Raw genomic sequence first — 18,681 nt, 5'->3', positions numbered from 1 at the left:
AGCAGCAATAGTAAAATTTGGAAAAAGTTAATATCCCAAGTAACAATTCCATTGCTGATTGGTTTTGTTTGATTTTAGCAATAATTAAAACTCACAGATTTATGACTACTTTTATGAAAACCATTGATGAAATGTTTTATAGTATACTTAAAGCTATCTATAAAGCCATATTTTAAGAGTAAGCAAAACTCTCCGATATGTAAACCTTCTGGCATTCATTATTACCACAATAAAACTATTCAAACTCTCAACAGATGGCGATCCGTTCGATAAGTAACGACATCTGTTGGTGAAAAGGCAGAAACTACGACACTGCTAGGTTTATTGCGGTCACCATAAAAGTAAACTTGCTTTCGTTTTATTTTCGCTAATTATGGTCGTTGCCATATTGAAGAATTAGCTGACGTAAATGGAAAATAGTTAATGTTGCTCAAATAAGCCATGAATGGATAGTTTGCCGCCATTTCCATTACATGCCTACATAAATAAACACTCTCAGCTGAGTTTTCTTGTGACTCGAGATAGTTTTACTAAATTAACAAATTGATTTATTTCATTCGAAGATGATAATATTCACCATTTTCGAAGTGCATTAATTTTATGTTTCTGCAACCCCAAGGGTTCGTTCAAATATAACGTTATGCCACAAAAGTTCAGCCTATTGGACGCAGTGGCTTAATTTCCCCAACAGGGGAGGAAAAAAAAAAAAAAAAAAAAAAAAACGTAACGCTAAGGGGGGAGGGAGGGGATCTGGCTCCGTGTTACGCTTCATACAAAGTTTCAAATTTCCATACAAAATTTGTTACGTGGGGGAGGGAGGGGGTCTAGGATTGCCAAATTTTGCGTTACGTAACATTTGAATCAACCCCAATATTCACGGTAACTACTAAAATATTACTTTGAAATGATCGCTTTCTACTTACGAATGATGTGTCCTCCTGAAATTTACGTACCATCGAAGAAGCTTCTCTGCATCTTGTGCTATCATAGTTTTTGTTGAAAAAAAAAAAACAACAACAACAATCATCATAACCTCTTTTCGAGAATGGACAATTTTTCAATTACATTTAAAAACAGTTTTATTACTACTCTTATTGTGGTTTTCAAAACCTCTCCGAGAGTGGTCCACTTAGCCGGAAAATGCTCTTAAGGAGGTTATCAAGAGGTTTTGATGTATAAATCAGTTTTATTGCAAGTTTTATCAAATTGGTCATGAAGATCTCTTATAGAGCAGAACAAATCTTAAAATGTTACTTGGATAGGCACTACCTTATGTAGAACCCCTGGCCGCAGCCACTACTTATACGCCAAACTTCCAAAAGAACCAAACAATGCGGCAAATCTGTGTCCCATTGGTGCTGGGGACTCACCTAAGTAGTGGTTTCGTGCGCAACTTTTAGCTTCATTCAACCAGCAGCTTCAGCAAGCCGGAAGAACCGAAAGAATTACGCGAAACTGCGTGCGACAAGCGATTCCAATTCGAGGCACGCACCCGCACCCGGGACGTGACTTCGCTCAGTTTTAGCCTTAGATGAGGTAGGTGCTGGAGCTAGGCAGAATCGGCGATCGGTTTGAGGAAATGTTCTACTCTCGGTTGGCCGGTCGTTGGTTGGCGTGCCTTGCGCTATCGAACAAACACGAACCACCCCGCCGGCACCGCCAGACAGAGGTTGAAAGATAGAGCTGAGGAAAAACAAGGTTGCTAATAAATTGAATCAAGTTGAGCGAAGTGCAACAATTGTTTTCATTAGCGATAATTATTCTGCGCCGTTACCTGGTTCGGGATTTGGCGAGGGTTGGTTGATAGGCTGGTGCCAGGAAGGTTAGTTTGCAGGTGGGATGAGAAACTGCTAACAAGGTCGAGAGCGCTGCTCGGGAGTTATCTGAACAAGTGAATCTTGTTTGAGAAGTTGCGGTGGAAAATTTTCTACTTCATTGTATACATAAACAACACTCTGATTTGTATTACTTTGAATATTGATATTAGCAAAAATATTTTAGGTAACCACTCTTGAATCGGGAATGCGAGATTGTATCAAAACACAATCTGAATTATCGGAACCTGCCAGTGCATTCCAAAAGGGCGTAAATTTTTCCGCGATTGCCTTTATGATTTCGATCCGAAAATTTCTTCAGGGGTCTTCCAAGAATTCCTTAGAGAATTCCCACCAGAACTCAGATGTCAAATGATTCAGATAATTTTCTATAGATACTTCTAGTAATTCCGCGGGAACTTCATGTAGGGACTTGGTTACGAAATTTATTGAAGATACAGCCAAATATGGGAAAATGAAGATGTAGAAATAAAGATTACGTAAAGAATAACTTTTGCATCAAGAGTAGAGGCTTGTAATAGAAGATATATTATGTATCAACTAAATCCCATAAAATTTTTTAATAATCTCGCACTTTATTTTTGAAAATATACTAAAGAAATTTTGCATCATTTCAAGCGTCAAATACTCTCTCGATCAAAAGTTTGGAATCTAATGATGCGGTACTTTTGAGGCTCATATCTCCGCCAATTGGAGTTCGATTTTAAAAGTTTAAAACATAATAAGTCAATGATTTTTTTTCGTGGTTCAGCAGTTTTTTTTATAAAAATGCTCGTATGGAAATAAAATGAAATATTTAATTCAAATGTTGACTATTTTGCGAAATATAAAGTAAAACTGATGGCAGACCTACTGGAAATTGGGTTTACTATATATAAAATGGCAGCGGCAATCTAATTATTTTCTATTAGCTTTCAACTGATTTTTTGCAAACTTGGCGGAAAAATCTTAAAAAAGTATTTCGTAAATGAACTATTTTAAAAATTTGCAACTTAAGATTTCTAAAGTTTACATACAAAAATTTTAAAAATTGCATGTTAATCAAATTTTGGCATTTTTCAAAATAGTTATTTATACAACGAGTTGCAAACAGACGATATTTCCAGTCATAAATACATTTATTCAACGAAAATCAAATAGAAATTTAAATAATGAATCGGATAAAACTGTCCCTCCAATCCGAAGATTTTTAAATATTTTTCAATTTTTTGTTCATTTACTTTTATCTCTCTCCATCAACTGACCGAAAAGAAATGGGACCAATATGTAAAAAAAATCATCGTCCTTCATTTGCACGAAAATCTTTCCAAAATTTCCAGAACAATTTAAATAATTGTCATCAGCTCTCTGAAGAGTTTTACAACGAAAATCCCTGCTGCATTTTCCGCGCCAAGATTAATTATGACTATCCTTGAATTATTGAAAAAGTACTATAATGACACTTGCATTCCTAACAATATTTCTGCTGACATAATAAAAATATTCCAACTGAAATATTAGGAGAGATCCATCAAGAAATTTTATCGATCTTCCAATCATCAATCTGCTAGGGAGTGTTGGTAAATGTTTACCTATATTTCCAGGATAATTGCCATCAAAGCTTTAATAAAATAATATAAATAAAATATTAGTCTGATTTCAATCGCAATTTTCTACCAAGACATCGGTATGATATTTATTGCTAGCACAATTAAATTTATTGAAACAAGATTTTTTTCCATATCAAGATTTTTTTTATTGTAATAAATTGTTATAAATGTCAAACATTAACAAAATTTTCACATCAATTTCACTGTTATCGTGTAATTATTTTCTCTAGAAACGCAGCAAGATTCCCACAGTTATTCAAATCTCTTACCACTAGAATTTTATCCGCTTTTTTTATTTTGCAATTTTTCATCAGAATCATCTGCGTCATTTCAACAAATGTTTCATTTGTGGTTAATCTGAATTTGCAACAAAATCTCATCTAAAATTCATATCCACGTAAAGTTAACGGAATGTTAACTGAAAAGTTAGCTCTTTGCGGGGTTATATATGTTGAGGTGCGTGAAAATAATGTTATAACAATTTCTATAAAAGATGTTTTCTTTAATAAGGCTTGCCGTGACTATGTTTACAGTCCAATGGCACAATTGAAAGCGCAAACCCAAAACAAAACCGTTACTAGAGGACCTTGCGGTGTCCTTGAACGATGGAAACAACAAAAAATGGTTTTATTTTGCAAACAGGAACGATTTTTATCAAAAAAAAATGCATACAGTGCATACTATACGTATCTCACTGCGTTCCAAAAATTGTGTCGATTGGTTGAAAATTAAGGATGAATTTTTGAAAAAAAAAAAATTCTAAGCAATTGCATGAAAAATGCCTAAACCTAAAGACTATTGCTAGGAACCTTTTTTTATTTGCCCAAAATTTGTTGCTGAAGCTTACTACTGTGTATATTTTTGTCAAAGCACCCCAGCTCATCAGCCATTTAGCGAGATATTGCTCTAAAACAACCCACATGGTTCCTTATGAAGCTGCCTTCGGATATGTCGCAATTTTTGGCACTACATCATCAGGATTTTTCTAAAACTTCCACAGTTAGGCTATTAGAAAGCATTTGCTGCTGTACTGCTTGCCAGGAGATTTCCGCAATATAATATTCTTTACTTTATTTTAACTAAATTTAATTTTATATAGTTGAAATACAGTCAATTTAGTTTTTTTTTTTGAGAGGGTTAGAAGCAAAGGGGTATATGTGATAAAAACCCACTTTCGAGTAAATGAGGTTTAAAGTGTTTAATCATTTTTTCATCCCATCCAAAATGTGTGGAGTTTCAAAGTCGACCCAATTTTCTCCGATTTATTGTAATTTTTCTAATCATCGCAAAAATATTCTTAAATAAGTTCCTGAAAGCTTGAAATCCGAAGGGTTTTTTTTATATGCTCTGCTCAAAATCGACAAAATGGTCATTTACACCCCTTCTGGACACTTCATTTTATACTTTTATCATTTATTTTCTTTCATTTTATTTTATTTCATTTCATTTTATTTAATTTCATTCCATTTCATTTAATGTTATTTGCTTTGCTTTGCTTTGCTTTGCTTTGCTTTGCTTTGCTTTGCTTTGCTTTGCTTTGCTTTGCTTTGCTTTGCTTTGCTTTGCTTTGCTTTGCTTTGCTTTGCTTTGCTTTGCTTTGCTTTGCTTTGCTTTGCTTTGCTTTGCTTTGCTTTGCTTTGCTTTGCTTTGCTTTGCTTTGCTTTGCTTTGCTTTGCTTTGCTTTGCTTTGCTTTGCTTTGCTTTGCTTTGCTTTGCTTTGCTTTGCTTTGCTTTGCTTTGCTTTGCTTTGCTTTGCTTTGCTTTGCTTTGCTTTGCTTTGCTTTGCTTTGCTTTGCTTTGCTTTGCTTTGCTTTGCTTTGCTTGGCTTTGCTTTGCTTTGCTTTGCTTTGCTTTGCTTTGCTTTGCTTTGCTTTGCTTTGCTTTGCTTTGCTTTGCTTTGCTTTGCTTTGCTTTGCTTTGCTTTGCTTTGCTTTGCTTTGCTTTGCTTTGCTTTGCTTTGCTTTGCTTTGCTTTGCTTTGCTTTGCTTTGCTTTGCTTTGCTTTGCTTTGCTTTGCTTTGAATTTATTTCCTTCTTCCTTTTAGGACAACCAGGCAACTAGACATTTTAAGAGAACTCACATGGTTCTTCATGAAACTGATCCTTGATTGTCTTGGGTTACTCCTCAATTTTTGTCAAGGATTACTGTTTATTTTTTGGTAAAACTTTTTATCTGGAATGTACACAGATGGGGCATTAGAAAACATTACAAAGAGCGGTTGTAGACGTTGCTGGGGGATTTCTCAGATAAACTCTTGGTAGATTTTTATGTTATTATATTTTGTTTCACTGCATTATTTTTTTTCACTGGAGGTTTCGTAACGAAGCATGAGACGAGATGCATCAGAATTAATGGTATTTTGTAAGAAATCAGAAATCTGAAACGGAGGGATAATCACCAAAAAAAGCTACACGTAGAGAGTCGGACAAGTGAAACTAACAGATCCTGTAGTGATTTTTTTTTTTTGACAGAGAAATAATTGTCAATTCGTTTGTAATTAAGGCGAAACTGGCTGCATTTCCTCATCCTTTGGTTTTTGATTTTTTTTTATAAATAACGAAGCAATATTTTCAAATTCGGTTTCCACATGTAGAGGAAGGATCAAAGTATCATCTGATTTTTTTCCTGGTGGAAAATGTTATCAGTTTTCCAGGTACTATTTTTTTCGCATTTTTGTTTAAACTGGTTTTTGCAAAACTGAAAACATTTTTCCACTAGGAAAAAAAAAAACCAGAAGATACCTTGATCCTTCCTCAACATATGTATGAAAACCGATTTTGAAAATATTGCTCCGTTTTTAATAAAAAAAATGAAATCAAAAACCGAAAAATGAGGAAATGAACACAGTTTTTTTTTTCAAAAAAAAAAGTCTTTGAAAATTTGCTAGCAGTAACTATAGGAAGTGTCTAATTTGCATTTGACTACATTTGATGATCTTATCAAAGAAGTTACTTAAACATGTTTCGGATCCTTCAAAACTCTTCTAATGGTTTGTTCCTCGATAAAACATCTGATCATTAATTCCTGATCATCGGTAATTTTCGTTCATAATATATGTGAAGAACTAGCATAAGTTAAAATTCACGAAAATAAAAAGATAAAAAAAAGTTCATAATATTAAAAAATCAAAAAATATTCCCATGAATAACTAAATCATTTTTTTTCTTTTTTAAATATAAATTAGCTAGATTCTGCCCTCTCCTGTATTAAAGTTGATGTCTGATGGGACTTGCATGGTACACCGCCCGCAACGGTCACTACATTTTTTACCAAATTCCTTTTCATGATTTTATTTTTCAAATATCGACCAATATTACCCATCTCATCTCAGCTCTTCGCTATAATCACACTAGAAACCCTAGTGAATAAAGACATTACTATCAAGTCAGATATTATTGGACATTGTGTTTCAGACTTTAAAGCGATAAATTGACTTAAATTATAGATTTTTTTTGAGAATATTTTTGTTAAATTATTTGTAATACAGTTTTATAAGAACCTGATCACCTTACTGGGGGTCTGAATAACTCTGGTAATGTTCCGTATTAAACATTCATATGGCACCATCTACAAATGATGTAATAATCGAGGGGGAGGGAGTACGGCAGATCATTACGGCCCATATAAACATTTTAGGATTTTCATACAAAAAGTGTTACGAAGAACGAAGGGGGAGGGGGTACAAAAATGACGATTTTGCTGCCTAGGCCGTCTTTATCTAAAGTGGCCTTAAGTGAGGAAGAATAAGCATTAATTAGGTGATCTGTTTAATATTATCACCTGCGTTGTTGATCACCTAAAGGCGCAAATAAAATTCACTTGAATAAAGTCGCTAGAATTATTACCAAGAACCCTGTCAAACCTTTTGTTTTCTCAAAAATTGACTAAATTAATCTTTCGGTGAATGAAGTGGTGAGCTCGTTTCATGTTAATAATTTCTTTTTTTAATTTGTTTTCTTCGTATGATTAGGCCGTTACAAATATTTATTTCACTTTTTGTCCCATCACTCTTGGGTTGGTCGAGGGGGGGGGGGGATAAAAATAATAAAGTATTTATTCTGAAAAATATTAAAAACTCATCGGATTTATTAAAGAATTTTCAGCTAGACCCGATATTTCGATGAATATTTTTTTATCTGCCCCCTCAAAATGCAAAATCCTGCCAAAATTTTTTGAAGGGGGGGGGGGAGACAGAAAGTCAAAATTAAATTTGTATCCGCCTTACACTAGTTTACAAAATAAAATGGAAGTCATGAACTTCTATCAACGACCAAAATGTGTTATGCATAATTACTTGCTGATTTCGAGACCGAGCTTCAAATAAATTAGGGTTAACAGTTTTTGGGTTTATGCTGAAAATCGAGTTTCACAGTTTTTAAAAATTAGAAATTTTTCTAAAATTCAAATATCTTGCTTTGCAATCAACAAATTTTCAATTTTTTTGCATGAATAGAAAGCTGAATATAATGTGTTTTGATCATCTGAACACAATTTTTGCGTCAGATTAATAGAAGTTGAGTTATTGTTGTTCATATGGGACGATCTCCTTAAAATTTAGCAAAATTTTCAAAAAATAATGCAGATTTGTATATTTGCAATAGGAAAAAACAAATAAAAAAACTCACTCTCTACGTACATTGAAATATTAGACGTTAGCGAGTGACAGTAAAAATTTCAGCTCAATCGGAGCATTTGTTTCGGAGAATAAGATGTATGAAGGGAGCATCTTTGCTTAAAAATAGAACAAAAATCGTCTGCCTTGTATGGAAAGTCGAACGAATTTCCGCTCTACTGTATTTTTTTCCTTTACGTTTTCGAACTGTGCACATGATTCTACACTTAAAATGATCACCAGCTTACCGAGTTAAAAAATGCTGTAAACTAGTGTTATTAATTCATAAGGGGTTAGCCATTGTGTTTTGGATTGTGAAGCAAGCAATGGGCTTGAAATATTGAAAATATATTTTTGACAAATTTGTAAAACTCTTGGGATCTTTTCGGTGTATCGGTCTTCTCGTAAAATCAAACTGTGGTTTTTGATTTTTTGAGAAGACTGATACGTCGAAAAGATCCCAAGAGTACAACAGCACCAGTCATGATTAAAAAAATTCAAATCTGTAATTCGAATTTCCGTTAATTTATCTATAATTCATTACTTGTGTGAAGTAATGACTGAATAGTTTTGAGAGTGTTTTAAATGTATGATTCACGTGGACATTACATCTTACGTGACCACAAGTGAATAATAATCAGAAGAATAAATTTCCATTAACTTTGGAGCGTCATCCCTGGGCTTGGATTATATCTTCCAGGAAGCTTTGATTTCAGGCATGTGGTCGATGTGCTTTGCAGTAATGATTGGAATAGCTGAATGTATAATCAATGGCAAACAATTCTGTAAGAATCAGATCTTCAAGTCATCTGATATAGTTATACTGATCATGACGCTGCATAGTATATCGAACATTTGTCGAAGTCATTTATGTGCCGGGAAAATATAATTCCAAGTTGGAGAGAATATTACAAACTGAGGGAGGGTAATAGGCCCAGTCAGACCCCTGAATGGGCAATGTGGGTTAGTTTATGGGAATGCCATTGAAAGTTTGTAATATTCTCCGAGGCTTTCGAAATCCAACAGGGCGCGTCCCCGGGTTGCGGATAGGGGGAAAAGGGAGATTTTTCACATTTGTACTGTAATCAGCCAATGTGGTATTATCTCCTATGGTGTTGTAGTGCGAATGAATGATCTCATTCTATGGGAATTCGAACCTTGTAATGTATTGTTTATCAACTTCAATTTTCTAAGCTTGATAAGGTTTTGAAGACAAACATGAGATGAGAGAATTGCCTAATAGGAAAGTCACATCAACAAAGCTTTTACATATGCAAATGCTATCCATGGGGTCATGTCTAGCATTTAATATGTATGGCAATGACTGATTCTTACCTAGCAGGGGTACTACAAGACCACGCGGACAATTCGATTAAAGGCTTAATTGGGGATAATATATTTTCCAGAACTGAAGGGACATTTTTTCCGGGGTGACTGGCGAGTCGGAGAGGGTAGAAGTTTCCGTTTGTTATAATTGACAAAATAAACAATCGGGCACTTTTTCTTTCTATGACTTGCTTGGTATTTTGTGAATTATTGTTTTTTGGTTTTGGAAGGTATGCGATTCACTATTGAGCCATAAAATTATTTTGCATCTGAATAGCATTGATATCGTCAAGTCTACACCAACACCCTAATCCCACACCAAAATACCCATTTCCTATCCCATGGCGTATGTGGTCAGCAAAGACTATTCAGCCATTACCCCTCCTTATCATCGGCTTTGGACTGACTTGCGCTCTCATTGCCCCACCAAATGCTGCAAAATGAAAATGAAAATGAAAATTAACTTTGGAGCGTCATCATGGACCATGTTCTCGAACATAATAATAAATATTAAAACTTCCTTTCAACAACTGACCACCTCTGTGAAGCTGTCCAAAGCACTTCTCAACCAACTTCGTACCTGCACCGGACTTCCAATTCATCAATCGAATTTCCCTTTGAACGAAATTGAAATTTCCCTAATTACAGTTCGGGCAAACGGCTGTGCTTGGATTTCCTCCTGCCTGTGTACCTCTACGAACCACGGTCCTCCAACATCGCAACAAACTGTTGAAGCGAGAAAAATTTGGCACATCCGAAACGCAATACCAATTTCCTGCAACTGGGTCCGTGGTGGTACAACCATGGTCCAAGAGATGTCGTCCACGCAGCGCAACGTGATAGTAAAGCACTGTTTCTGTATATAGCATGAACGGTGGAAGTCACTTACCCTTCCTCCTATCGACGACGGCGGAATGACTCTCGTACTAGACATGATTGTCCCATATCGTTGGGAATGCTTAGACCAAAAGGCAGGATTCCCAAATTGTGGTAATGAGCCATTGTAAACTAATTCAAGCAATATTTTGATTACCAATTAGTATTATAAAGGTTTCCAGAACCGTCATAAAACTAGGAAGATTTTATGTTGGCGTTATGATGGTGTTTATAACCTCCTCGAATCAATTTGACTTGCAAATGTTACTTGAAAAGTAACGTCCATGGCTTTAAAATGGTTTTAAAGTAGCTTTTAATCCTTATCTCGATTATTGTAGCCCTAATAATTCAAAATTGGTTACTTAGTTGGCGCTGTGTGATCTATGAGAAATACCAGTTTTCTCGAACTCGACGTTTTTATACGAAAACGGCACAAAAGACAACGATGCGATCAACGACAGTTCAGGAAACGGAAACTGTTTCCGGAGCACTGTTGGCCCTCCGCGCTCCGCCGGATAGCTGCAGTAATGCAACGCAGAGTATGTAGTCTGGTTTTTTAATTAAAACGTCATTTGAACTCACTCGTCGTCATGATCAATGGTGAGTAAAGTGCGCAAAAATATAGGTATTCACCGACTGCAGTTCTCGCCCTCGATAATGTTCGACAGTAAATATTCGAAACATTACTCATGGGCTCCCGGGCTGTTGCTTGCAGGTTGCTTGTAAATTAATCAGATGTTGTTGGATCTACATTACATTATGGCCAACATGTTGTTGGCTTGAAATGGGGTGCGAAATAAACTTGGGCTCGAATCGGATTTAGATTGGATTTGGATAGGATTCAGTTTATTTTCTTCTAATGTTTTGGACTCTGTCTATTGAAAAATGTTGTAAATGTGAAATGAGGGGATTTTTTTATTATCGAACACTTTGGACCGAAGGGTCTCCGATTTTACTAAAAATTTCACCAGTGCTAGAGGTCGTAGATATATGATCATATATGGAATTCAAAAAATTCATAGTGGACTATTTTTCCGTAAAACGCTAGATAAAATTTCACGATTTTTCAAAATTTTGAAAAACACCCCTAAATTCAAAAAAATATATCTCAAAAACTATGCAACGTAGAACAAACTTTTTTTAGTGAAATCGACGCCTCAGCAATCCAATAAAAATACACTGAGAAAAAAATTTCTCGGAAAATTTTTCACCATAGGGAAAAAACGTCTAAAAATGCTGATAGAAGTACCGTCTGTATCATAGATTATTTCCAACAAAATTTTCTAAGCACAAAAACTAATGTTCTTCCCTTCGTTCTTTGACGCCAAATGGAATCTCTTACCGTTTCAGAGATACAGTGACTGGCACAAAAAAAGATCCACCATATAGTGGTTTCAGTTTGTAATGAAAACTACATGCAGAAATGATAAAATACATCTTTCAATGAATGCACTACATCCATTTTACATTGTTTCAGTAATCTGTGTTGAAAAATATTTGGTTCTTGAAGAATAAAGTGAACTCAGATAAGATTGGAAAAATTGCTTAAAAATTGGGTATGACAGAAAAAAAGATCCACCTAGCAATTAATTCTGAAACTTCAAAATTTCACCAAATTTTTAAACGTTTTGCTTCTTGGTGTATGTAGTTGTGATGTTTTTGATATATAAAATTTATTTTGACATGAGTTTTATCAATTTTAAGGTGATATGGGGCGAGTTTATTTTTCATGGTTAATATAATTGGTAAAATTTTCCCTAAACTCCAGAAACTATCGGTAAGCAAGAATGAACGCTATTAATCTATGGTTTGGTCGACTAATGCAAAGAAATGCACATGTTGTGAAGATTATCAAGGATTAGGAAAAGCTTTCACTCGAATAGTTTGGGTCGTTTATGTTGTAGTTTGACATTTGCATAATACCACCATGTAGTTCATGATTGACCAAACATTGTTTAATAGATTCAAGTTTTTTTTTACCAAACTTTTAATAGGTAAAAATACTTAAGCCTACGACAATCATCGGTAATTTGTCATGATAGTTCTCGAAACTGATGAAGTCTTTTTGACAACAAACCGTTAGTTAGGAAAAAGTGATAAATTGATCTTACATTTCGGTGTTCTTTTTTTAATAATAAAAGTCAAAGCTTACTTTAACGCTAATGATCGATCCTCGAGTGTATCGGGTTGCCTCAACTGTTGTCAACTCAGTAGCTCTATACCGAGCTCGGTATTAATCTTTGTGCGACCATTGCTAAACATTATTATCGTCACTGTTGGAATTGTGTCGCTTCTTAGAACAGGATAAGCTTGGTTTAAATCAACAACGTTTTGTTAAGAATTTGTAGGCATGATAAACTCTTGGATTTGATTTGTTGCCCGTACTATTTAGTACATGTTTGTTCCTTTTATCTTGTATGGTATATATCTTTTAAAGTTCTGTTAAGTTTTAAATAAGTGTTTCTTCTAAAGCACATTATACAAACACATTATGCACAGATCATGCTACTAAATATTGAGTGGAAAGTGATCTCTTTATGGTGTATAGAAGAATCCGCATACCAATGAAATTTAAGCAACTAAAACACTATAAAAATAAAACAAAGCTCTAGATGTGTAAAGAGACCTTATAGTCCATCCACTCATCTCTAACGGTTTGCATATGATTGCTTTGATTGAAATGGAACACATTGGTGTCAAAGTAACGTTGCAATTAGCGTGTGTCATTGGCTCGTTGCAAAGACAATATGTTGAAACTAGTGAACGGCCGCTGTTGTAGATAGCTTCCTATGAAAATATAGCGACTGGCCGATGATTTGTCGGCTATATCTCCAAAACGGTAAGAGATTCCATTTTGGCGTCAAAGATCGAAGGGAAGAACATTAGTTTTTGCGCTTAGAAATTTTTTGTTAAAAATAATCTATGATACAGACGGTACTTTTATCAGCATTTTATACGTTTTTTCTCTATGGTAAAAAAATTTCTGAGAATTTTTTTCTCAGTGTATTTTTATTGGATTGCTGAGGTAATTTGGCGTTGATTTCACTAAATTGTTCTACGATGGATAGTTTTTGAGATATGATTTTTTGAAGTTTGGGATGTTTTACAAAATTTTGAAAAATTGTGAAATTTTATCTAGCGCTTTCCGGAAAAGTAGTCCACTATGATTTTTATGAATTTTATATATGATCATAAATCCGCGACCTCTAGCACTGGTGAAATTTTCATTGAAATCGGAGACCCTTCGGCCCAAACCTGTTCGGTAATAAAAAAAATCCCTATGTTACAAAACGAAAAAAACCTTCCAAGTCAAATGGGCTTAAAAGGTTTTTGTAGCCATAATAAAACCATAAAAGGATTAAAGTTTTATGACGGCTCCTCTTCAAAACAAATTATACATCAAATTATTGTTTTTGAAAAAAAAAAATATTTGTGTTTTTCTTGCACCAGATGGATTTATTTAATATAGTAAAAATAATCAAAAAACCTGCTCCAACTCAGTCCTAATTTCCCTATAGTGTGAGTGTCCAACCTGGGTCACAACGGTTCTGTCATTCAGGAATTCCAACCAGTTACCCTCGCTCCACCTGCTTCCCCAGTAATCGAGACTACGATGATTATAATGTTAATGAACACAATTTAATTGTCATCAGTTTTATTTATGTCACCCGGTGAGACATTAGCCGACCGACGGCGGCAGTCAGTATTTAGTAGCAGTCAGTTGGTCAGTCGGTCGGTCGTCGGTAGGTCTCCGTCGTTTACATTGTGGGGCTGGTGGTGATGCTAATAATAGTGGAAGTGGTACACTTGGACGAAATGAATCGCGATTTAATTGAATTCTAATTATGGCTCAGCTGGTGTGCGGTTCCGGTTTTCCCGTCACCCCAGAAGCTTGGCAACCAACTGCTGGTGGGCACCACTTTTGCGCTGCTGTTGTTGCAACTGTGTTGCGGTGTTGTAATTCCATTTCCGAAACAAAACTTCTATTCGAGATTTAGTGCAATTGCAATTAATTCATTTGCAAAACGAGCAGCTAATGAGAGCTTCCGGGAGTTTTAGGAGGTTTGCAGCATTTTTCATTATCATTACTGTTTTTAATAATTCGTGGCCGTGCGGTAAGCGGCGTCAGCCATCTAGGCGTTTCGTAAGCCTCGGAGTGCGGGTTCGATTCCCGCTCCGGTCGGGGAAAACTTTTCGTCAAACGATAAATTCTCCATTGGGCCACTGGGTGTTATATGTGTTGTCCGTTGTCTCGTGTTAGTAATGTTCAATCTGTGCAGCCTCTGGCTGAAGACGGTGTAGTGTCTTTTAATCCGTATAGATGTTTAAATGAAATTGCTGAACTTTCAAACAGAATCCCTTGAAAAGCAGATCGCATGAGATTCCATCGGTGTAACATAAATTTCAAAACAATCTGAACAGCTACCTTTTAAAATGAATTTCTAGAAACAGTGGTGGAAATTGGAAGCAATTCTTGAGAGTTGTTACGTTTAGTTTTGAGGAGATAAGGAATGTTAGTCATTACTATTATAATAAGCACCATGTAACGCAGCAAATGAAAAATAGAAGTCGAAATGCACCACCCTAAAGTACACCCCTGGCGAAAAGGCCTTTTCTGTCGCATACGCACACACCGTTGCGCATAAATCATCCGCCTTCGGCACGGCACGCACACGGGCGAAGGATACACCACAAAACGCTGCTAGTACGAACGTTCTGGTACAAAGAAAGAAACGCTTCCAACTGCCAGCTTCAGTCGACTCTATTTACACACACAAACCTCCCGCAATCGTGAATCGTCGCCGCTTTCGGAACGCCGAGACAAAAATCGTTTGGCCGGCAAGTGAAGCAGCCGTCATTGTTCTGCTGCGACGGAGGAAACCAACGCGAGTTCTATTTTGATAAAAAGTCAAGAATTTTGCATCCGAATCAACCGGGAACGCAGTGTCCGGCACGGCAGTGGTTTTCTATTCCGGTCGCGTCCAGTGCACAAAGCTTAAGCGGATTGCCTCATAGATCGAAGGTGAGTGGTCTTCTGGGGATGTCATCCACGTGGAGTTTAACCTCAAACCTACACAGCCGGAGCTAAAGTGTGAATTACTTCCCCACTAGCACGTCGCAATCCCCGGATAAACACATTGGAGTGGAAAAGTAAAGAACGATTTGCCACCCGTTTGGAGAAATATCCGGCATTGAACGATTGGTGAGTTGAACCCCACTTCCCGATGGTATATGGAACTAAGCACCTAACCTCTCCACAGAATCCCGTTGCTCGTCATAGTGGATAAGCGGCACTCGTCAGTGAGCAAAGGAGGTGCCAAACTAGAAGGATCGTTATTCCCCGAGCATCGAAGAATCATCTTGGAGGAAAGAGTCATTCCCAACCGATCGGTGAGTGAAACTCAATCTCCTGTTGAGTCATGGAGCTAATCACATAACCTCTCCGTAGAATTCCATCCCATTCCGCGAGCGAACCGCTTCCGGCAAACAAAGGTGGACACTTGTCCGTGAAAGAAGAGGATCAGCAGGCCCCATTCAAGGGTGAGTTTCACTGCTCGGGAGACTTTGACGGAATGCTAATTATGTGATTTGCAGGGCCTCTTTTTCGGACTTCAAGTTGTGCATCTACTGATCGGACGAAGCGGGCTGAACCGGATCACTTCGGCACTCGGAGAGTTGTCGGCGCGAGTCAACGGAAGTGAACATCCCAGTCGTGTATGGGGAAGTCAACGGTGAAAGCCGGACGTTTGCGAGGAATCCCCTGCGGAAGGTGCGGCACCCAACGAAGCGACTTCGACCGGCGCGTGACGAAGACGTGTGCGTGAAACGTGAGCGCCCGGGTACCGATCCAGACTCGAGTCAGCAGCGAGAAGAGCCCGACGTCTGAGATTCCCGCCGGAAGGATGTGTGATGCGTCTGAAAAGCGGTCTGGTGGATGCAAGATGTCGCAGGTCAGGTAGCTACCTATAGGACGGGCCCGTGAGTAGAGAGAAAACTATAGCTTGTAAGAATATGATCTAGTTAGGCCACGATCCAGAAAGGGGGCTGTAGGAGCTAGGAATGTGGGAGGAAGCTCTTTTGGGATAATAAAATCTAGTAAAATGTATGATTTGTGAGTTGGTGCTTTAGGCCTTGAAGTGTTTGTGCCCGAAATATCCATGCTGTTCGGTAGTCCTGCTCTACCAGGCCGGGAACCTGCAACAGAGTATAACAATTTCGATAAAATGTATTTTGACAATCAATGCAACTTGTATACGGTCGAATTTTTGAAGTAATTTTGGACATATTCCGAAATCAAAATTAAGACGAAGAAATTTAAAATTATCAGAGAAAAATATTAAGAAATCGTGGACGATTTGTTTTTTTTTTCTTCTCTTTAGAATTCTCGAAGAAAATGTTTAACAGAAGTCCATAAATATCTTGATGGGCTACAAGATAACTTTTAGCTCCATAAACCTTCGTATAAAAATATCTGAAAAATGCATAGAACTTTCTTAACAATTCGACTTTATTGTTAATATTTTCTAATTATTTCATTCTATTCATTTCAATTCAATTAGAAGTCTTGAAAAAAAAACTTAGTATAAAGTGTATCAAACAATTGTCAGTACAGTGATTTTTTCGTCAAAATTAGAGCCATTACTAATTTAACGTTCCCGAATTAAATCTATTCGAAAACAAACGGTTACGGCACTGTTCTTTTTTCACTCATGCTTGCTCATTTCTGATAAAAAAAATACTAAAATAAGAAACGAAACAAGTAGCGTTACATTGCTTTGTTATAAGTAGGATAAAAAAGGAAGAGTTTATGGTTAATAAGGGAACTGGCAAAATTTTCATTTTCCAAAAAATGGTCAACTAGCTCTAGCTTTTCGAAAATCGCAATAAAAATTCTCAAATTTTCAATGTTAGTTGATCAACTAGTGGTCTAATGATTCTAATTAAGGAAAGATATGGCTATTCTATATGAGGTTAGAAAAATTCAAGAAAAAAAACATGTCAACTTTAAACTGCTTTATCTCCGGATTCAAATAACGGAATACAGTGAAATTTTGAACGTTTCTGACTTATATAATGGCCTTTGAAAAACATTTGACAGAACTTTTTTTATAATCAAAAAAAATATGTAAGTCATGATTGCTCAAAATTTCATTGAATCTGGAGATATAACAGTTCAAAGCTGGCTATCAGATAATTAAGCTTTTTATTAAAATCTTCGCATAAAATGGGTCGATGTTTGCTAAATTTGGACCATTGATAGATAACTAGTCACAGTGAAAATTTCATATTTTTTGATACTATTTTCAAAAAGTAGCAGCTAGTTGGCCATTTCTTAAAAAACGACAATTTCACCTGCCCTGATCATTTTGTAATGGAACTTTTAATAAATCGTGACTGTTTATTCAACAAACTTTCAATCTTCTATATTTCTTTGAAAAGTGGATGAAATATTTACAAAAGTTTTTAAAAATAATAAAGCATTAAATCTGAACAATATTAAATACTCATCGGATTTTTTAAAGAATTTTTAGCAAGACCTGATATTTTGAAAAATATTTTTTATCTGTACCCTCAAAATGCATAATCAAGCTAAATTTTTTTGAAAGGGGGGGGGGGGAAGACAAGAAGTCAAAATGAAATGTGTTTACGCCTAAGTTAAATTTAAAAATACATAAATAAATTGCACTGGGATTAGAGCTAAGCAATTTAAACGAAAGGACTTCATTTCCGGAATTATTTTCAGAATTTGTGGAGCTTACGATATAAGAATAAGTTTGTTGACTTCAAGATGGAGTTTCTGCTTTTTTATTAGGACGATGCTACGTTTTTTTGTCTCGTTCATGCCCGAGACCTCTCATTGAATACGAGGGAGGAGGAAATTAAAAATGAATAAAATATTACCATTAAAAAGTTAAAATGATAATCGCCATTAAAAAATAGGTTCAACTACTAAAAAAAATTGATGATTGAAAAGTTGCATTTTTTCCGCTCCTTAGTAACCATACTAGGATGTCCCAAAATTGCACGTACTCAGAAATCTTGGGGACTCACACTGCAAATGATACCTAAAGGATGTTGAGAGCAAACTTTTGTATGACGGCAACTTTCAGAAATGACGTTAAGTGCTGAAAATTTCATTTCACCATATCTAAATTCAACCACCTATAGCTCATTTTAGAAGCTGAACCTGAGAATATGGTATATGAAAAACTTGTGCAGCTAGACCAGTTCTGCAAGAAAGTCACGGAAAAACTGCTATTTTTCAAATATTTAAGGTAAATGTCACGGACTAAATTCTAAAAATGCCAAATGATATTCACCGTGAATATCATTGGGATTTTTCGAAAGCAGTCCGTGACATTTCCCTTAAATATTCGAAAAATAGCAGTTTTTCCGTGACTTTCTTGCAGAACTGGTCTAGCTGCACAAGTTTTTCATATAC

General features: G+C 36.0%; 1 protein-coding gene and 1 long non-coding RNA gene across 6 annotated transcripts in view; both read left to right on the top strand.

Moving 5' to 3' along the window:
• Window positions 1-18,681, top strand: part of LOC109404556 (cGMP-inhibited 3',5'-cyclic phosphodiesterase 3B) — a 916,127-nt gene that overhangs the window by 704,462 nt on the left and 192,984 nt on the right. The window lies entirely within an intron of this gene.
• LOC115262142 (uncharacterized) lies at window positions 11,533-18,207 on the top strand. The gene is made up of 5 exons (XR_009997943.1): window positions 11,533-15,261; window positions 15,351-15,441; window positions 15,500-15,629; window positions 15,688-15,779; window positions 15,834-18,207. It is a non-coding gene; the product is annotated as an uncharacterized LOC115262142 (long non-coding RNA).

Source organism: Aedes albopictus, chromosome 2, assembly GCF_035046485.1.
Source record: "Aedes albopictus strain Foshan chromosome 2, AalbF5, whole genome shotgun sequence".
In the NCBI taxonomy this organism is placed as follows: Eukaryota; Metazoa; Arthropoda; class Insecta; order Diptera; family Culicidae; genus Aedes; species Aedes albopictus.
The sequence above is the reverse complement of the archived record's forward strand: the minus strand, read 5'-3'. Positions and strand labels throughout refer to the sequence as shown.